This window comes from Schistocerca cancellata, chromosome 7 (assembly GCF_023864275.1).
Source record: "Schistocerca cancellata isolate TAMUIC-IGC-003103 chromosome 7, iqSchCanc2.1, whole genome shotgun sequence".
In the NCBI taxonomy this organism is placed as follows: domain Eukaryota; kingdom Metazoa; phylum Arthropoda; class Insecta; order Orthoptera; family Acrididae; genus Schistocerca; species Schistocerca cancellata.
The window spans coordinates 13,183,471-13,206,496 of record NC_064632.1 but is presented as its reverse complement, the minus strand read 5'-3'; the positions used below and the strand labels follow the sequence as shown (position 1 = coordinate 13,206,496).

The 23,026-nt window shown below is 39.9% G+C and overlaps 1 long non-coding RNA gene across 1 annotated transcript; it reads left to right on the top strand.

The window, feature by feature from the left end:
* The first annotated feature begins 14,739 nt into the window (after positions 1–14,739).
* LOC126092255 (uncharacterized) lies at positions 14,740–19,558 on the top strand. The gene is made up of 3 exons (XR_007521317.1): positions 14,740–14,877; positions 18,718–18,829; positions 18,936–19,558. It is a non-coding gene; the product is annotated as an uncharacterized LOC126092255 (long non-coding RNA).
* Positions 19,559–23,026: the final 3,468 nt, after the last annotated feature.

Genomic DNA, 23,026 nt, shown 5'->3' with positions numbered 1-23,026 from the left:
TGCTCAGAGCCATTTGAACCGTTTTAAATGCAGACGTTTCTTCTGCGCAGGTGGACGACCCGTTGTTTTACAGGTTATTCTGTGGCGTTGCGAATCCAATGATTACCCGTGCGCACGGATTTTAAAATTTTTGATTCGCCACCAGACGAGGCTGGACAGTTTTTACGGCGAAAAATTGTGGAGATGCCGTTATAAAATCCGGCGGTAAGCCCGAGAACCGTATTTAAAACCATTACGTCGGGAAACCATTAAGTGACATGCCGTATTATTAATGTCATTTATTTTACGGTATGCTTAGCAACACATTTCAGAAACCGCGCGCACGAGTGAACTTTGGATTCACACTGTCATGGAATAATCTACGAACATTGCGAGTCGCCGACCTTAGCGCAAGTGTCGTCTGCATCCCATTCCCGTATAGCTCGTTTAAAAATATCAATAATACACGAAAAGGCAATCCAACATCGGCCTTTTTCCTTATTTTTACCTTCTGGAATAAAGAACTATATTTCATTAAGATCTCTTCAGTGGCGGAGCAGACGGAGCTACTAATTTTAGTATGTATACAGTTTGGAAGAATAAGCTCCCTTGGTGCAGATGTGCATTCTGGCGTGTTAAATCATACGACGTCGTTGGCTGTTTTATCACTGCTAGCCGCTGTTATAGCTTTAAAACAAATCTCACATTCCACAAATTAAAACAGAATTTTTATCTCTCGTAAATCGTGAATCAGTAAAAGCAGTGGACTTGAGACGCCATAAACAAGTACCACGAGTGTTAGTCGCCCTCGTTTCGTCAAGCAAACCTCAGTTCTAGAAAGTTCTCGAGCTTGTGGGGCCTGAGAGATCGACTGCTCGATGCAGCCCGACTTGCTGCATTTGCGGTGCATCGAGGAGTCGTGGAGCCGGTTGGTCCACCCTGCATGTCCGGTTGTGAAAACGAGAAACATAAAAACCTTGTACCAGCCATACACACACGTGCGTGACTCATTTGGTAGGTCCGGATCTCGCAGATATTGCAGTCCGGCAGTTTATTATGCTGCTCATTCACAGTAACGCGACAGTGTTAACAGCAGAACCCGATTTGTGTAGCTTTCGTAACACGTAAAGCGCATGCGAAATGTGCAACTGTTTCCGGAAGCAATAAAGTGGCTAGTGGCAGAATAAAACTGTGGTACACGACCAGTCGATTTAGGGTAGGTGCAATAAGAAACAATGAAAAGAGAAAAAGCCAGTTTTGCGGTATCTTGCATACGAGGCAAGCTGACACTTAACGATGAACGGTGACTGAGGGAGAGATTCAAATAGAAACAGGGCTGTCAGCTGACTAGATGATCGACAAGCACGTTACTTCTAAACTTCCTCTTCACTCAAAATTTTCGAGAAGCATGGCACGAAAGTATGGTAAACTGTACTCGAGCCTAATGTTTGTTTGACTCTTACAGCGATTCACTACATGTACAGTCTTAATAAACGGGGTGAATCAGAAGGTTGAGGGTAAACTGCAGTAGCAAGAGAGGAAATAATTCTGAGCCAGTGACAGCTTTGGAATGGCAGGAACAACAAGGACAATCAATGCACTCCGGTCTTGAGTTCGGCAATGTACTGCTCTTGTGTACGTACGGTTCTATGCAGTCAGACGGAGCAACTGCACACTGAGCAGTGCGAGTTCGAGACGTACTCAATGCCATATATCAAATATGAGTTTCACATGGTACTTAGCGCGATATGACGTGATGAATAAGGATTTTTGCAGCCAAGATCGCGTGTTGAAATACTTTTCTTCCTGAATGACGAGTTTCGGCGGAGAGATCAGCCCTTCCTGACGTGTCGTAGCTATAACGACTCCACGAAGTATTCGCCTCCACACTGTGGCATTCTGTTGGTGATATGGACATTTTATGTGCTCTGTTTTACGTATTTGACAAGCCAGTGGGGAGACTTTATTTCATAAATGGAATTTGCTCTCGTAATGGTTGTGCGATTCATGCGCAATAATAATATTTCTAGAAGCTCCGGAGATACCGAGCAGGGTACCGCAGTGGTTACCACGCAGGATTCGCATTCGGCAGGACGACAAAATGGTTCAAATGACTCTGAGCGACTTAACTTCTGAGGTCATCAGTCGCCTAGAACCTAGAACTAATTAAACCTAACCAACCTAAGGACGTCACACACATCCATGCCCGAGGCAGGATTCGAACCTGCGACCGCAGCGGTCGCGCGGTTCCAGACTGAAGCGCCTAGAACCGCTCGGTCACTACGGCCGGCAGAAATTCCAAACTGCAAGTACTACGACAGTTAGTGGGATATGAGAAAACTTGGATTTCATGGTCGAGCGGCTGCTCATATGCCACACATCACGCCGTTAAATGCCAAACGACGCCTTGCTTGGTGTCAGCATCGTAAACATCTGACGGTTAAACAGTGGTAAAACGTTGTGTAGAGCGACAAATCACGGTACACAATGTGGCGATCCGACGGCAAGGTGTGGGAATGGCGAATGCCCGGTGAACGTCATCTGCCAGCGAATGTAGTGCCATCAGTAAAATTCGGAGGCGGTGGTGTTATGGTATGGGCGTGTTTTTCATGGAGGGGGCTTGCACCACTTGTTTTGTGTGGTGTTATCAAAGCGCAGGCCTACATTGATGTTTTAAGAACCTTCCTGTTTCCCACTGTTGAAGAGCAATTCGAGGATGGTGACTGCATCTTTCAGCACGCTCGAACACCTGTTCATAATTCACGGTCTGTGGCGAAGTGGTTACACGACAATAACATACCTTTAATGGACTAGCTTGCACAGAGTCCTGACCTGAATCTGTAGTACACCTTTGCGATGTTTTGCAACGCCGACTTCGTGCCAGGCCTCACCGTCCGACATCGATACCTCTCCACAGTGCAGCACTCCATGAAGAATGGGTTGCCATTCCCCAAGAAACCTTCCAGCACCAGATTGAACGTATGCCTGCGAGAGTGGAAGCTGTCATCAAAGCTAAGGGTGGGCCACCATATTGAATTCCAGCATTACCGATGGAGGTTGCTACAAACTTCTAAGACATTTTCAGTCAGGTGTCCGGATACTTTTGATCACACAGTGTACATTATTCAGACTGTCAGACCTCTGGAGGACGGATGTTCTGAGTATAAGTATCACACACGCTTACAACAGCCGAGTAAATCCGCTATTGCAGAACATTTTGTTGGCATAGGTCATCATATGGAATACAAAAAACTTAGGTACTCACATGCACTTCCAACTATTGGGATAGTTTTATTAAAGAAGCTGTTGAAATTAAATTAGCAGCTAACATTACAAATAGTGAGGGAGATTTTTGCTTAACATGAGGCCTTAAGACAAGTGTGTGAAGAGACCAACAAAGTAAACTTATAAATCAAAACGAGGAGCTGATATGTAATGCAACTCAACAACAACAGAAAATACGAGTCTTGTGGTGGGACATGAACAGGAATACTGATTACACTTGTAGCGGTTCGCCTACTTTGTCTATTCGTTTGTTGTTCGCCCTGCCGACGTACTGCGTTGCTACACTTGCTGAAAAAATAGGGCTGCGGAAGTACAACTTCTGTATACTGTAAATGATGCAGCCGACAGATGCACAGTTGCGTTTCAGTCTTTTACTTTCACTTTTCACAACCCTCCAGTATTACACACTTATATGTGGGCAGTGCACTATTGTTTAAACTTTCCATAAGCCACATTAATAGTTTGCGAGCGAACCTCCACATACTGCTACAATAGTTTACTATTGAATATCTACGAGCAGTAATAACGTAACCACAAAGATCACAGTTCTTTCTGAATAATCAGGTACGTATGTTGCAATGAGTGTCATTGCTTATTAACACACGGCCTAATTTTGTAAAACTGATTTCGCAGTTAAGTTGAAGCATTATTGTTGTTTCAACCAACACAGGTTTCTCGCCTGAAACTCGGCTGTGGACTGTCTGTCTCGTGACCACAAATCGAGCCCTAGGCCCTGAAACTACACATTGTTCGATGTTTAATTTACAGAAATTACAATTAAAACTTAACTCATTCACTTTGAATACATCGAAAACTTTCTTCCTTTTAACAGCTTATTCTACTACAAGGTTTAGGCCGACTTATTTCTTTTAATCGTGAAATAAAAAAATATAGTTGCACAAACAATACTTTCGGAAAAACTGTTAGTTACTTTGGAATTAATTAAGTGCGGGATTTGCTAACATGTTTTCGAATAGAGCCAAGTAAATACTTTAAGATTATTAGTATATCGTCTTCCAAATGTTTATAATTAGTACAGAATTTATATTTGTTTTTATGTCAACAATAGAATTTAAGTTACGAAACAATTATTGATTTCACCCGATAACAAAAGATACTAACTAGGTATAGTCAAAATAAATTAGAAAATCAATTACATACAGAAAACTAAGCACAAAATTAGATCTGGTGTTATATTCTTCAAAACTGAGGGCAAACCTTTCTCTTTCATGAAAATGCACATTATTCTCACATTTGTTAATGGCAATTAGTTAAAAGTGAAACGAATTTAAGGGGGCATATGGCAAAACCAGTGGGGAAATAAAAAAAAAAAAGCCAGCTTGCTTCGTCACACACACTTGAAAAAAAAATTATATCTCGAAATATGTACTGGATTGGAACCGTTCAGAAATATTTCTTAATGCCTCTATTTTCAGCTTGAATATTCAGTTGTTGAGTTACTTTTTTCCGAGGTAGGAATTTCAAGACTCTTTTATCGTGTTTCACACCTTTCAGTCCCATCCATCCAATCTTATCCATAAGAAGCAGACAAATGAAAACGAGACAGTTGGAAAAAAGTAAATGAACTGTTTATTAACAAGTTTGTTTGTGTGGCCATCCTCCGCAGCAAACATATAAATACAAGTTTTGCAAATCAAACTGCCTTTCCCTGCTGCTAGTTATTTCATTTATCCCATTCGCGTTTCGCCTTCTCCTGTTTTAAGGCATCATCAGTGGGATCTATAGCGATACAGTTTTGTTGGTTATAGATTACCAAACAGTTCACTTCGCGATTTTTTGTAAAAAATGTAATTACTTACGATTTGCTGATCTGCGTTTCCTCACATCTGGTCTGGAGGTCGCACTAGCACATTTATCACTGTTCTATATTCACATATTTGTGTTTTCGCCATCCACACGCTGTTCAGCACGCTGTTCACTATTTTTTGTGGTGGACTATCGTTCTTCTGTCACTCGATACAACTATTTCGTCGTACACTTCTTGTATCGAATGACAGAAGAACGATAATGCACCACAAAAAAGAGTGAGGGACATGGTGAACAGTGTGTGGATGGCGAAACCACAAATATGTGAATATAGAACAGTAATAAATGTGCTAGTGCGACCTCCAGACCAGATGTGAGGAAACGCAGATCAGCCAATCGTAAGTAATTACATTTTTACAAAAAATCGCGAAATGAACTGTTTGATAATCTATAACTAACAAAACTGTATCTTTATGGATCCCAGTGATGATGCCTTAAAACAGGAGAAGGCGAAACGCGTATGGGATAAATAAAGTAACTAGCAGCAGGAAAAGGCAGTTTGATTTGCAAAACTTGTATTTATGAACTGTTTATCACTTCAATAGTAAGCGCTATAACTGTGAACACTTTCATCTGGCTGTAAGACATTACCGGTTTTGCCTTCTTCGAAAAACGTTTGCTGTTGTGAGCTGTAAGGTAACGGGCGATTTGTGGCGCCCTGAAAATATTCTTCTAAGTTCGGAGTGGGCGTGGCCGTGCGGGGGCGTCTCGGCGGGCGCACCCCATTGGCGGCCGTGTGGTGCCGAGCATCGGCCGGAGCCAGAGGGGTGGGCAGCCCCAGCGCGTTGTCAAGGCCGACCGCGCAGCTGGGAATTCCATGTTGATGCTGTGACGAGGACGGTGCTTTGTGTCGACGAAGGAGGTGTGTATGCTGCGAGTGCCAAAGATGGCGGACTTTGTGAAACCATAATGGCAAACATTTCTCAGTTCATGTAGAAATTAATAATAGCCGGAGGAATCGTCACACCTTAAAAAGAAACATGCACATTACCATTATTTTCACGACGATTCTGATGGTGTTATCAGAATTTCAATACCTTTGTTAGTTTAAAGTTTAGTCTTCTTTCTTTCTTTCACTGGTGCCATGTCCCGTGCAGACGCAGGGTCGGCATTGTTAGGAACGGATTTGGCAAGGTTAGTGGAAAGGGGTGGCCGTATGCCCTTCCTGCCGGAACCCCGGACCCCCCGGGATGGAATCAGTGTACCCCTGCTGTCTGTTTCCAGTGTAATTCATGGAATAGTGCGAGCGTGTTCAGATGCCTGTGAGTTGTGTAACGGAGGTGGAACGCGGGGGCTAGCCCAGTTTTCGCCTAGCGGGATGTGGAAAACCGCCTAAAAACCACATCCAGGCTGGCCGGCACACCGACCGACGACGGTAATCGCGGAATCGATCCGGGGTCGGTGCGCCTACCCGAGTCGAGGAAGCAGAGCATTAGCGCTTTCGGCTAAACTGACGGGTCATTAGTTAAAGTTTAATCTGACTAAATTATGCAAGTAACACCCAGCAACGTATTTCCAAAATGTAAACGGTTCATCCGATTTTGCCGATCAACGTGTGTTTACAAAGCTATTGGTCTAAACTTAAATTGGTATGAACTAGAGGCATGTAACTTGATAGTACATGAGTTATTGGAGGTCAAAGTGGCCGATTACTATTGATCGCGTCAGGCCATAAGTACTCCACAGTTACACGAAAACACGGTAGCAGCATGCTTATAAACATATTTATTCGACTATGTCTTTGTTTATTCCGATATATGTTATTCATGAAGAAATTGGTTAGATATTTACTGTGTTTAGAAAGCACAGAGACATAAGCCTACTGGCCTACCTTTTGTTTCTATTCCTTTGATATATGTTTATTTGATTTTTTTGTGTATTTAATAATGTGTGTTAGAGCTTGTTTATGGTCCATCTGTAGGAATATTTATTAGTTGGGTCTGAGCACTATGGGACGTAACTGCTATGGACATCAATCCCCTAGAACTTAGAACTACTTAAACCTAACTAACCTAAGGACATCACACACATACACGCCCGAGGCAGGATTCGAACCTGCGACCGTAGCGGTCACGCGGTTCCAGACTGTAGCGCCTAGAACCGCTCGGCCACGCCGGCCGGAGGAATATTTATTTAATTTCAAGTTATTTAAATGTAAATCCAGTATATCGTATGTTTTTCAATAGGTCTGGAGTGTGCATTGGCTTGAAGAATTGGCGGGAGCGCTCTATCCAATCACAGAGCTCGGTGACGAGGAGACTGGATGGAAATGCTGGACAGGACAAGAGATTGCTGGATGGCAGGCAGCAACGGTCGGTCGCGGGAAAGACTGGGAGAGTGGTGCAGTTTGTGTGTGCTCGCAGGAGATAGAAATATTTCGTAGTGCCGATTTGTGCACTTGTGAGATTTCCGTGGCTTCTGCAATGAAGACGTAGCATGCATTTAGAAGTGAATATCCCGCGAGCTATGTTGTTGGTCATAGCTAATTACGTGAAATGGGAATCTATTGTTTCCCTGTTATTGAACTTATATTTTATTTAATTGCTGGCCCATCGACACGAATAAGTGTTTTGCAGTAATAAACGGCATTCTTAAACGTACTTATGCTAATGTACTCATCATTTAAAGTCGTTAAAAATAGTACTTGCAGATTTTATTTAATTGCAATTTTTCATTTATAACTTTGTATGTTACGTTCAAAATTCCTAATTGCAGAGTGATAGGAACCTTCAATCATGCGATTCATGTGTATATACATATGTATACTGTAGACTCAGCAGTATTTTTTTATTTAATAAAATTGCAGCCAAATAGCCATATACAGTTACTTTGCTTAACATTTTACATTTACATTTTACATTTTTGCATATTCATTTATCGATTTCACTCTTTTACTGCACAGTTCTATGTGATATCGTTCACAGGCTTCGTTACACAGTTCACATACACATGTTGCGATTGGGTCGTGATAAGTTTTGTTCTTGCAGATTAGATGATGAAAGCCGTGAATAGAAAGTCTAGTTACGACATGTCGCTGTTCGAAGTTTGGTGCTGTCCATGAGCGGTTCGTCATTGCTTCGGTGCCATAAAACTCCGGCCATATTTTTTCTCGTTTGTCCTCCATGATCTTCAGTTGCTTTCTGGAAGCCCTGGTGTGTGGCATCATATATCAAAGTCTGATGTTTTCAATTAGGAATGTCTCTCTCGCTAGCAGGTACACTAGTCTAGGTCTTGTTGTCTTTGAGAGACCTAGTACTCTTTTTAGATAGGTCGATTTTACCTTTTCTAGTGTTTCTAGATTTTTTTCTGTCACCTGGTCCCATATAACCTCCATCCCATAGGCCAGGATTGGCTAGATTTTTTTGTTGAATTATTTCATGGCTGTTTCTAGACTGAGTAGGCGGATGTTTTTGATGTCCTGTATTGCTATTATTGCTTGGGCTGCACGTTCTGCTGTATGTTTTGTGAAGCATTTGGCTGTTGGTTGCAATGTCACTCCTAGGTATTTAAAGTCTGATGACATTTTTATTTTTTGTCCTCTGATACTGATTTCCGCATTCTTGGGTGTTTTGCCTCCTTTTCTGAAAATTACAATTTCTGTCTTTGTTATGTTTATGTGTAGTTTGTGTTCACTGCACCATCTGTCTATTTTCTCAATGATTCTCTGCAGCTTCTGTATATCTGTTGAACCTACGGCTATGTCGTCAGCGTATGCATATACATACACATCTTCTTCATTTTCTCCAATTCGAAGTACTTCTTCAGTGGCAAGAATGTACAACAATGGGCTCATTGGGTCACCCTGTATTGCAGAATGGGGTTCGAAAAAGACAGGTTGTCTGATATTGTAATTCAGTTGTATTCGAGGATTGATTTGATTATTCTTGCCCATACACTATCTTCTCCCATTGTGTTTTCCAGTTTTCGGACTATGAGCTCTCTTTCCAATAGGTCAAAGGCTTTGGTATAGTCTATGAACACTGTGTAGAACATTTGTTTCTTTTGTAGAGCATCATCGATGTTGTTTAGAAGAAGCCTGACTGCCGTAAGTGTTGATCTTCCAGATCTGAAACCCATTTGTCGTTCTGGGAGATGACTGTCAACAGAGGCTTGGATTTTTTGTGTTATTATCTTTGAAAACATCTTGAATTGAGTATTTTCCAGGGCTATGCCCCTGTACTTGTTTGGGTCCATTGGGTCTCCTCTATCTTTGTAGAGAACTTTTATTGTCGAGTGTCTCCATTGTGTCGGAATTCTTCCAAGTTCCAGGCATTTGTTAAACAGTTTGGTCCATATGTGTTGGAGGGCCTCTTTTGCATCTTTTATATGTTCATTATATATATTATCAGGTCCTGCTGCTTTCTTGTTCTTCAGTGCTTTTATTACTTCTTTCACATCATCTTCATTTAGGGGTTCCCATGTAATGTCTTTTTCCTTAGTTTGATGTTGTTTCTCTTTCTTTGGGGGTGTTTTGAGTCCTCGTTTGTTCAGTATCTTACTGAAGTGGTCTTCCCATTCCTTCAGGTCTATATTTGGTGTATGAGCCATTTTTCTTGGTCTTGCTGCTATGTATGGGTCTTTCTCTGCTTCATCCGCTTCTCTTTTTGCCTCACTTTATATGTATTCTTTTTTCTTCTCTTCTATTAGTTTTTTGTAGATTCTCCTCTCTTCTGCGTACAGTTTGTATGTTTCCTCATCATGCTGGTTTCTTAGTCTGTGGAGGATTCTTAGAACAGTGTTCCTTTTGCTGTAGCATTCAGCATCGAACCATCTTTTGGCTGTCCTTGTTTTGGGGATTGTTTGTATCACTGAATTTTTTAGGACGTCTTCTATTTGGTCTGTTGCTTTTTCAAGGTCTCCTTCCTCTATGAAAGTTTCTATTTCTGTTAATTGTTCTTGCTCGTTTGTTAATTTTTCTATATCAATTTTTCTTTGTGTGATTTGGTGGGTCTTTCTTGCTGGCGGTGACGTGACGATATTTATTTTTATCTTCATTGGAATGTGCTTTCGTATACGAGTAATGGAGTCATGCCATATTGTTTGAATACTTCCTTCTATGTCTCCTCTTGTTAATGCGATATCAATGGTGCTCTTCCCATTGTGGCATATGTATGTAGGTATCTGTCTGTCGTTAAGTAGGGTGAAACCACCTTCTTCTAGGGTTTCAACGACTAGTTTTGTTTTATAGTTTTCTGTGTCTACTCTGCAGTTGAGATCGCCTGCAATAATGGTGGGTTTGCTGTCGCATTGTTTGATGAGTGTGACTATTTCGTCAATTATTTCTACAGCATTTGTGTGCGGTTTAAAATAGGCTGCAATTATATTTATGTTTGCCGCTTCTATTAGCATACTATTTTCTTGTTTTATGATTTTTTTGGTGGGCGTCATCCAGGGTTTCATTTGGATAGATATTCCTCCCATGGGTCGTCCTCTTTCTCCCTTCTTTGCCATTAGGTGATAATTATAGAAATCTTTATGTTGCCAGCTGTCTATCAGGAAGGTTTCTGTTAGAATTGCAAAGTCCGAGTTTTGCAGAATGTCTGTTGGTGTTAGGTTAAGAGCACTTTTTATTCCCTCTGTATTCCACAAGATTGCTTTTATTTCTTGCTCTTCTGGTTTTCTTCTTAGTTTAGTTGAGCTCTGCTACTCAGCAGTATTTGACTTGTAAAGCGGCAACTACGTATCCCAGCCCCTAGACAACATAACCAGCCAAAACTTTTGATATTTCAACTCTGAGTCTCAGGGTAAACAGTTGAGGGCCACTCATCACACTTTTCAATTTGAAAGCCCGCACAACATAACCATGGCTGTATAGCCATGATTGGACAAAGGAGAGCATCCCTTTGTCCGAAGCAAATCGAAGGCCTCAAATGTCTCTCTTCAGGGCTCCAAAGACGTGGAAATCGCGTTGGGAGAGATCGGCACTGTCAGGAACATGTGTAAAGGCTCCCCACCGAAATTTCTGCTGCGTAGGAGAAACAACCTTGACTGTGGGCGGTCCTTACCTTGCAACATAATGATGCCGTCCGTCAGCATTCCTGGGTTCTTGGACTTGATGGCGCGCTTTTTGAAAATTGCCCACGTGCCGCAGTACATTAATTGTGACGAAGAGGTCCACACCTCGGTAACAGTCATAGTTCTGTGGGCAACCGCAACATTTTTCCATGGATCCAGTGACCGTCTCGTCTCACAGTGGGACAAAAGTACTAACTGTTAGTGAGCCTCCCCCTGTCGGAGGTTCGAGTCCTCCCTCTGGCATGGGTGTGTGTGTTGTCCACAGCGTAAGTTAGTTTAAGTTAGATAAGTAGTGTGTAGGCTCAGGGGCCGACAACCTTAGCAGTTTGGTCCCATAAGACCGTACCACAAATTTCCAGATTTCCTAACTGCTATCACGATTAACTTTTTTTTCACTTGTCTCGTTTTTTTTTTTTTTTTTTCATTTGTCTCGTTTCCATCTGACTGCCCAGTTATACAAAGCGACTGTAATGCAGTCCAGAATCCTAAACCAAGTACTGATTGTAGATGGTCTGTCTATCTAACGGATTCCAGGGGCAACTAAAATTTGATTTTCAGTAACTCGCGCAAGTAATGAGAATTTGAAAATTTAAAATGGTGCCACAAACTACTAATTAAGAGATATAATTTTGTGTTATATGTTTAAAGAAAGAATTACAGTTAGAAACTGTGTGCTTGACTTGAGACTGACGGTGCACAAGTACCTGGACTTAAATCATTCAGTATTTGATAATGGAAGCACATAGCGACTTCCTAAAACTTTACGCAGGTTTAAAACTTTTCGAATCTTCTTCTCTCTGCACCTCCGTCAAAGTGATGACCCCTCTTCATGCAGTAAAACGGCAGAATCACGCATGACGTTTTAATGCCGTGTATCAATTCTTTACTACGAACTCTACACCAAACACACATTAGTGACAGTTTCCTCATATACCACAGATGTATCTATAAAATTATATAACTGTACGACACTTAGTTCAGGAGATAGTCATAAAAATTTACACGCGTCAAAAGCTGCACTGTCCAGTCACATCAATGTGACCACTTGTCGAAAGCCACAGCAACTAAATTTTGCAGCGTGGACATCTGCGAGACGTGCAGGAAGGGTTTCAGTGATGAGCTGGGAGGTACCAACGAGGCCGTGGAGCCATATCAAGTTGTAAGGAGTGTGCCGCAACTCTCCATTACATGCGGCAATATATCCAACTTAACGCTATTCTTTGCATTGTGTAAGCACTCAGATATCGATACTAACAATCAGAGGGCGAAACACTAGAGCGAGATTCCAATCACTGTTGTGAGACGAGTTCTGTCTGCAAGAGTGGAAGAGTACTGTCGGTCGAGAGCTCGGAGACAGAAGACGTGTCACGCTGCCCTCATGTCGATGATGGCAGACCTCACCACACTCAGTGCCTGATTTCATTTATATAGCCAGGTGAGACCCAGATGGCTTAATTACGTTTGAAGATGGAATTCAAGGTAAGATTCGCAAGCATAGCGGACAAGCAATTGCAGGGCTAGGCTCTGATTGTTAGTCCGAGTTTGCAATAATCCCATGTTTTGCTTGACACTGAAAGAAGCCTCCTTATCCTCAAAATAATAATAATTATTCTCCACATCTAAATAATATGCTGTGGTTACTAAATATAAATGCAGTTTTGGAATAGAAATAATTTGTTAATCTGCCACTCAGCCATTATTGACGCACATGTCATTTGCAATTGTCATTTTAACACTTGTTCATGATGACTATGAAGTTTCGAATAGACTTAATTGACAAAATCCCTTCTCAAAACTTATTTAGTAGTTCAAAAAATGTTCAAATCGCTCTGAGCACAACGGGACTTAACTTCAGAGGTCATCAGTCCCCTAGAACTTAGAACTACTTAAACCTAACTAACCTAAGGACATCACACACATCCATGCCCGAGGCAGGATTCGAACTTGCGACCGTATTGGTCGCGTGGTTCCAGACTGAAGTGCCTAGAACCGCTCGGCCACTCCGGCCGGCATTTAGTAGTTAACGGGACCCAAGCAAATTCCTTTTCATTAAAGTTACTCTTAGTAACAATAAGCTTTAGCCGCTGCTGATGTATGCTGCTGTGAATTGCTGTAAACCACATGGAGAAAGGCAGTCATCTAAAGAAGTGAGTGCAAAACACAGGTCTATAACAGAGACACTGACACAGCACAACATGTCATGTACTCTAGCTTAGTAAATTCCGTTATACAAGTCAGATTCTATATCACTTGTAAATTCATATTGAAATACGCAGTCAGATAGCTTTTCGAAATGGTTCAAAATTGGTTCAGATGGAACTGAACATCATGAGACTTAACTTCTGAGGTCATCAGTCCCCTAGAACTTAGAACTACTTAAACCTAACTAACCTAAGGACATCAAACACATCCATGCCCGAGGCAGGATACGAATCTGCAACCGTAGCTGTCGCGCGGTTCCAGACTGTAGCGTCTAGAACCGCTCGGCCACCCCAGCCGGCTCCTTTTCGAAATGTTAGTTTTAAGTTTTTCATGTAACTATCTGTCGATGGCTTAAATGACAGTGAAACTAACACTCATGCAACAGACACACACATTGTCAAGCAGGTAAGATTCCGTTTACTGAGAGCTCAGGTTGCTTAAACGGTAAGCATGAATGTCAAAATAAGAATTTTATGTAACATTTATACTACTGTTAGTATAAGGACTAATGGAACTTTTTCAGTTGAAAAGAGAATAGAGAACATATGTTGAACAGTATTCCATAGTGAATACAACAATGAAAATTCTAACTATACCAATTCCCTTTACTGGATTCCATATCCTGTAGAAAGATGTATACAGTTTATGTGTAGTGTAGATCTCTGTGTGTTTTGTGGTAGTTAGGGTGATGGTAGGATAGTATTTCCAGTACCCCAAAAAGGTACACTTCTGATCACACAAATAACTGTTGAACAGTACAATATTATTCGGTTTATGATTACTAAGACATTAAGCTTACTTAAGTAAATATGCACCAAACACTGCCTGTGCAGATCAATATTTTCTTAGCATTCTTGCGTATAGCTGTCTCAAGCGGCATATCGTATGTCCATATATATACAAAGAATTTGTTATTCAATATAATATTTTCGTGTCATCTTGTGTATGGCGCTGCAGTATGCAAAGCATTTCTTAGGCAATATAAATTTTTGTGTGTCATTTTCGTGTATAACACTGTACAGTGCAGCACACTTTGTTTGATGTTTATATTATAAGGCAACACTGCCATGCAGAATTACGTCTTCATATTTTATATGTTTACCTTAATAAACTGCATGAGCAGATATCTTAATTAGTAATTAAACAGTTTTCTATTGATTTTATGTACAATAATTTTAGATTTATGTTAATATATTTGTGTCTCATATGAAAGAATTGACAATTTTTTGTTCATATAAGCTATATGTGCAGTTACTTACTTGATTATCTTCACTTATGTTTACAGGAATATGTAAAAATTTTTGTAAAGTTGTCACGATACGTATTTTCTGTCCACAGAGTACCAAGTAACTGGGCTCTGACAGGGCACAAACAAATTACATAATGCACATGTGATGCCTGCAACAATGACGTCACTTCCAATAATGGCAGCAAGCAAGGTCTGTCATAAAAGGGTGTCTGCAGTAAGTACCTGTTCTTGAGTGACAATCAGCGACCAATGCTGAGCCTCGCGTTCAAGAGCAACAATCACACAGTGCTGTCTCAGTGAAAGGACACTGACAATACAAGGTACTCTATCAAAAATGCTGAACTTTGCCTTCGAGAGCCACAATTACACAATGCTGTCTCAGTGAAAGGACACTGGAAATACAAGTCTCTCTGCCACCAAAAATGCAGTTTCCCCAAGCAAAGGTGTCAGTGAGATAGACACTGTACACACCGCTACATGATTCTACAACACCCTTCGTTTCTGCATTGAGGTGTTAATGATACAGACACTAAACACACCTATACACAGTTTGTAAAGTTGTTCTTCCTCTCGTATTTCTACAAGTGTGCAAAATGCAAAACAATACAAAACTCACTGTGCAGTGAACATTCCCTTTTTACAAAACAATAACACACTACATGTTTTTCTTGTTATATTTCTAAACTGTATAGTCCGAAATTTTTCATGTATTAAATTGTGCCTAATTACTTATTTTAAAAGGCTCACAAAATGATCACAAGGTAATTGAACCAATAATGAACAATCCTTCTAACATTAAATGAACTTATACACCTTTATGTACTTTCTTTAAATATTTGGATTAAGGATATTTAGCTCCTTTTGTCCTATTTGTACGTAAGTATTGTTCAAATTCTTAAATAAACGACAGTGAGGCTTTGTCAGGAGTGTGTCAGAATTCTTCATAAGATACAACAACATATCCAACTTACGGCTATTCTTTGCATTGTGTAAGCACTCAGGTATCGATAGTAACAATCTGAGGGCGAAACATGGGAGCGCGATTACAAGCATTGTTGTGAGACAAGGTCTGTCTGCGAGAGTAGAAGAGTACTGTCGGTCGAGAGCTCGGAGACAGAAGACGTGTCACGCTGCCCTCACGTCGGTGATGGCAGATCTTACCACACTCAAGGCCTGATTTCATTTATATAGCCAGGAGAGATCTAAATGGCTCAACTACGCCTGAAGATGGAATTCAACGCAAAACTCGCAAACAGCGCAAAAGCAGTTGCAGGGTTAGGCTCGTGATTGTTAGTCCGAGTCTGCAATAATCCGATGTTTTGCTTGTCAGTGAATGAAGCCTCCTTATCCTCCAAATAACAATAATTATTCCCCACATCTAAATAATATGCTGTGGTTACTAAATGCAATTTTGAAATTGAAATAATTTGTTACTCTGGCATTCAGTCATTATTGACACATGTCATTTGCCATTGTCATTGTTAATAATTGTTCATGATTATTCTGAAGTTTTAAATGGACTTAATTAGTTAAATCCCTTCTCAAAAGTTGTCTAGTAGTTAACAGGACTATATTCATCCAGTATTTGATAACGAGAGTACTTAGTGTCTTCCAGCAAACTGTTATCGCAATTTCAAACCCGTTCCAACAGTTTTTCTCGCTTACTTGTTGAAAGTCAAATGTTTATCGCATCAACTCATTTGGGAGCTGTTTCATACACGGGAGCTCACTGGTTGTTGTTTGACAGCCTTCTGCATTATACATCTAACCTTGTAGCCTCTAGTTGGCATGTAAGTTACTCTCAACCGTAGCACAGATATCGCGTAACTTTATTGGCATGTTGCAATACATGACAGAAGAAAATTACATCGCCAGAATCTGATCGTAAAAGGAAGAACGTAAATGTTCAGGTCACAGGATAGTGCGTTGGAGCCGTCCGTTAACTACAACATATCGCAAAAAGACATCAATATTACGCTCGTGCCACAGATGTCTCCATGTAACAGTCGCACGACACTCTTCCAACGGAAGGATAGCTTTACCTGCGTACAAAGAAATTTATCATTTCACTCCAGTAACTCCGTAATATATACGAACTCATTATATGGAGATACAATCTGCTGCCCCCGTAACTCGGCACTAGAACCTATGCGGTATTTGCAGTTTAAGAGCGGCAGTCTGTGATTGGATCAGGTCATAAACACACTGTTCTTGTGACATAAAAATATTGATTATTCCGGTTAGTCTTGCATGCTGTTCTAAGAAAATCAGCAGTGCACTAGCCAAGTACTTTTTGTTACTGTCATCCGAAAATAGGCTACTTAACTCGCATTATAGCGAGATCGTAAAATTTAATGGTTTCACTACTTCACACGAGACCTCCATTACGGGTTTAAACGTTACACGCAGCTAACTACTTACTTCTAGCAGCTGCAAAAATAGTGTGGTGAAGTGCAGGTGCCAAATTACGCTAAAAAAGAATTACTGGAGAGGTGTAACAGAAAAAAGTGGTGTCTTGATTATTCGCTTAAGGGCAATTGGAGACCATTCCTGTTCACGTAGGCATGACGTCAAATGAGTTGAAAAAGTACAGAACGTTAATGCGAAGATCATGGGGACAAAACGCACTGAGTAAACAATTTTTTTCAGTTTATACGTTCCTGTAAATACAGGAAGTGTGTTGTTTAAATTGAGGACAGGGGGGTACCTACTATAAATTTCTGTCCCAGAATATTCATCAGCAGAGAAAAATACCAAACAATGACCTGTAATATGTGCGCAACGGAATTAAATGCAAATAGTTATACGGCCAGGCTCACTGACTGGAGTACATCACACCCCTCCGTCTACTTATCAAATTAATCAAATTATTTCCACCAACAAAATTACATCTCAAAAACAATGACGTCAGCATATTATTTTCTTGATTTATACACCATAGTAAGGATCACGAAAATATCTATTTCCAGTCAAAGAAAAACCATACACCCGTTTAAATCATTTAGGGCTGGCAACGTGGAGGAAGTGAGGGGAAGGATTTCTGCAACTTTTCTTTTGATGAAATGAACGGATAACGGAATCTAACAAATTAATCCAAAAGTGAAAATACTTAAATCTCACTGGTTGATGGCCCCCTAAACTTGCAAGTATAACGGCTCTCGCTGTTAAAAACGGCTCAGCTTTACACGTGAACTAATAACTCCCGTGCGAAATAACTCTGTCTAAGCTGCGAGGATCTCACTTGCATCCAACACAAGCTGCAAGATAGCTGACACAGCGAGCATTGCGTTGTGTCATAAGTAATCTCGAACGGACTGCTGGCTGCTCCGGAATCTGCCCGAACAGGCTCCTCTAGACGGCGTCTTTATCCCACCGTTCTGCTGACCGAAGTCTCCTTCTCGTACGGCGCCCATGGGCGAAGTCCTTACTCTCCACCTTCCACGGCCATAGTGTCTTTACTGCACGCAGCCCACAGCCGAAGTATTCTTACTCTACCTTGACTCCTTAAAATTTCGACATTACTCCACTACGAGCAGTCAGAAAAATATATTAAAACACCAGTGCGAGCATTGTTGCACATCTCTGCACCAATCACATGCATTCTACACTGGAATGACACAAAGGAACTGGTGTAGCCACGCGAATTCAGAGATATGTAAACAAGCAGAATACGGCACTGTGGCAACGCCACCTAGGAACAAGGCCTCACATCGTGAGTCTAATGAGCCTGTGACGTCACGGGTAGGGGGCTGAGAAGCTAGGTACCGACAGTCCGACACACGTGACTCGTAGCGTTTCCATATTGTACTTTGTGCTGTTCGTGAGTGGTTATTTGATCTATACTCAGTTACGATGCCCCGAAGGTGTTGTATGCCAAACTGCAGCGGCAATTACGATAATGGACCTAAAGTCAGTGTATTTTATTTTCCATCTGACGAGAATTTAAGACGAAAATGGTTATCGGCTGTTCACAGACAAGACTGGACACCTAGTAAGCACTCTGTTGTAAGTATCAGTGTATTTGTTTGGTTAGTGTGTCGTAGTTACTTGAAATTTAGTCCAGCTGAACAAAATACAGTAAACAGAAGAATGTATTTATAATCTCATACCTCATTAATTTTCGTTATATGTTTTAAAGAGAACTGTATGCTTGTTTTTAGATATGTGAACTGCATTTCAACAAGGGCGATATTTTAAGCAGTACCAGCATGTATGACCCGAAAACTGGTACACTCTTGTCAGCACCGTTGGATCGTCGACGCTTGAGAAAAGGTGAGTTACGAAACACGCTCTTAGTAAAGTACAGCGGCATAACAACTATCTTTATTTCACTTGTATGCTGTGAGACCGGTTTCATACTTCGTTATTAATTTTTCAGATGCTATCCCATCGAAGTTGCCTGGATGCCCATCTTACTTGTCGACTCATCAAACTGCAGTACGAGAGGACCCAGAAATTCGCAGGGGGCGTTTAGAAAATCGTGCTCTTCAAATTGCTATCCAAGAAAATGATTGATGCGATATCGTTCGATAGTTTAGAACAAATGAAAACAAAGATGAGTGAATGTGAAAAGCACAGTGACTGGGTAGTGATAAACAAATCTGACAGTGTGTGCCTAGTGTTACTAAAGCATAATCCTTACCCAAGAATTTTTTGCCACGTAGTTATAAGCAGTGGTTTATTACTCAGTGTCTTCAGTAATGATATTGAAGTGGAATGTATTGGAAACATGAAATTTCCCATCAAAGTAAACAACATACAGGTGGTTCTTAAGAACATTTATCTTCTGTGTGATAGTTGTGAGGCTCCTGTAGATAACATTTTGTCTTTAATTGACCAGTAATTGCAAAATTTATTAGAAAAGTTGCCAGGAAACGAAACTAAAATTACATTTTTGAAGGAACAGATTCCATTTTTGAAGTGCAGAAGTTCAACTCAATTTAGGTATGATACTAACTCTATGATAATGTGGTCGTTAGTACATTCTATAAGCCCACATGCTTACAAATTTTTGAGGAACACTGACAGTTTTTCTGTGCCTAGTCCTAACACCCTTTCAAGGCTTTGTAGTAAACTCTCAACAAATCGTGTCATTGAGCAACAGTTTATGAGCTACATCACAAATAAAGTAGGTACTTTATCTTCAGATGATAAAACTGTGCTCCTGTTGGTGGATGAAATTCATCTGAAGTCTCAGCTTGATTACAAAGCTGGAAATGTTGTAGGATGTGCCTTTAACACTGAAAATTTTTTGTGTGCAACCAGCGCCTATGTTTTTATGGTTCAGAGCATGGAATCACCTTACAAGGATGTGGTATCTATTCCGCCAGTTCATACTATTCAGGTTGATGTTCCGTTCTCTTACATTAAAGCAGTCATTCTTAAATTAGACGCAGTTGGATTTGAGGTGGTTGGTATAGTAGCAGACAATAATGCAATTAATAAGAAAGCAGTGTCTAAGTTTTCTGCTCCTCCAGATGTGAAAATAAAGTATGATCACCCTGTATAGTCTTCTCCAAATCGCCCATTGTATTATTTCGTGGACACTGACCATATTTTGAAGTGTATCTGCCATAACTGGTTTAACCAAAAGGAGCAGATCTGTGTTTTCCTGACTTCAGTGACAGTTTGAAGGGAGGTTTGTCTTCTGTTGGAGCACTGAAAGAATTGCACTTGATAGTAAAAGATGAACTACTGCAATATGGCAGTTCCTTAACTTTGAAGTCTCTATTTCCTAACTCAACTGAGCGCCAAAATGTCGAGTTAGTGTTGCGTATTTTCAATGATACGACAGTTGTTGCTTTGGACACATTTGGTTCAAAGAAAGCAATTAGCAACTGGGAAAGTATTGCAACATTGATAAGAATAATAAATCATTGGTGGGATATTGTAAATGTAAAAACATTACTCAAGGGACAGAGGTTAAGAAATATTTTCCAAGAACCTGTGACTAGTACATCCCATCACATACAAGAATTCTTACAGTGCTTCATCTCATGGTTATGTTCTTGGGAAGAGTGTAGTGATGAAAGAAAACTTACTCGAGAGACACATAGCGCTTTGAATCACACAACTGCTGCTTTGATCGACTTCAATGACTACTGGCTTTCTAAGAAAAACAGATCATATTTGCTGTTAGGAAAAGTACAGACAGACAGTTTAGAAGAAAGGTTCGGCAAACACCGCCAGCTATGTGGGGGAAATTATCATGTTTCTCTAAGACAAGTTTTTGAAACTTCGGTCGAAAGTAGTTGGGGATGTTGTTATTAAGACCACTGATATTTTTTCTACTCATATTGAAATTCAGGGATTAAAAGAAACATCAATACCAGAATTTTTAAATGTAGCAATAGATGAAAATGATGTTGATGGAATAGATGAGAATACTTGGCGACTGTTGCATTACATAGCAGGTTACTGCTCATACCAAGCTATTAAAAAAACCATTGTGAATATTGTAAGGTATTCCTTACTACAGATGAAATTAAGCAGGGTGGTGATGATTTGATTATGGTAAAAGACAGAGGAGGGTTGACATCCTGCAGATGATGTAGTAGTGTGTATGACATATGTCTATTTAACTATACAGAAAATTCTGCATTTTATTTTTAGAACAGGCAAATCAGAGAAATGTACTCGTGAAAGTAGCATCCCACAACATTCCCAGCAATCTTTTTTATGGGTTTCTTTGTAAAAATACACACTCAATTGATTCAGTCATGAATTGCATACTGTTTTGCTGTGCAAATATTTTGCTAAACAATTACACCAAGAGGAGAAATGATGAAACTACTGTTAAAAAAGTAACTGTACAAAAGATTGAAAAAATGTTAAATTATGCTGTGGTTGCATATTTTCACTGTTTGAGGCTTGGGAATATGATGTGAAATAAATGTTTATTTCTATTTTCTGTATTTATTTCATGCACAGTATCCCATACATCTTGTCGGTAAATGTTATGTATTAGACCCCTTCTGCTCTGTTCGATATGGTGCAGCCATAAACATGAGGCTTTGCTACAGATTAATTTGTTACCACAAATTCTCTGTGAAACCCCAATCTCATAGAATTAGAGGAATAGTCTTTTCTGTTCATCAGTGAATATATAATTAATGCTGCTCCTGCTCTGTGGTTGACAAGTTTTTGTATATATTTTTGTCCAGTCAGTAAATTAATTACTCTCACAAGGAGAACAATTCATTGCTAGTATTAGCATGTTAGTCTACCATCATCATAAGTAAAAATTAATCTGCAGAACAGGTCCAGTCTGTCAATAAAACCAATATTTCGGGGAGGGGGGGGAGGACAATACATAACTTTAGCCATTCTTCATTTGAGAGAAATTCTATGCAATTTTATTTGATAATGTTTTTGGAGTTTGGAATAGCAGTGCTTTTTTTTCCTCTGGGACAACATTAAATAGTGAACAATAAAAGAATTTTATTGTCATTTAGCTATTGCAGCAATAGACAGTCAAATTACAAATGTTTAAAAAGTATGCAGCATATATACAAAAATTACTATACGCAAATTAAAAAACAACGTTACAACAGATTTTCCATAAAGTAAAATATTCAAGCTAAAACTATTTGTGTAGTACATCTTAAATAGAAATCATTAAGGAAATTATGGTACAATCACCAAGCAGTTATCACTGTGATATTTAGACTCATACATTAAAGTGAGTAGGGAGGATTTACCGATGACCAACTGTACTTCTTGTGCTTGAATAAATCAAATAAAGCTTCTAGCCATTCTATAGGCAGTTTGTTAAACAGCTTCATACTCACTACATTACTGTTCTATGATGTAGATAATCTGCAGTAAGGTATGTGAAGATGCCTACTATTTCTAGTTCTGGCATTACTGAAGATTGGGATACCACTCATCTCCTTTCACAAATGGCCCTATAGATGACATTTTAAATTTTTACAACGCTGTAATACCCATTGCCAATGATCAGTGTATCAAATGACAAGTATTTTAATTAAAAGATGGGGATCAGTATGTGGATGGGTGAATACAAATGGATCAGTTTGTACAATAAAAAGTAATAACAGGTTCTTAAAATATGTCATTACATGAAGTTGATGGGTGGTGTCCCATTCTTCAGTTAAACCCCATTTCCATGAGAGAGTAAATCCTGCTTAAGCTGGTATTCTGTTCTTTGTATACAGTAGAACAGTGTAAATGTGCAAGTTTGTAACAGTTAAAATTTTCAAGCTGATAAACAATGGCTTACAGTGGGCAAGTTTGTAATAATTCTACTGTGTGGTTCCCATGTCAATTTATAATACCTAATAACTTAACACTACCTAGTCTTCTACTGGCAAATTTCTTAAACTAAGTAGTATGTAGAAGGTTCAGCTAAGTTTGCACAAGTTTCTGTACGGTAATGTTTTCTTAAGTATAAAACTGTAGATGACTGCCAAATGAGGTATCTGTCATACGAAACTAGAATTTGACATA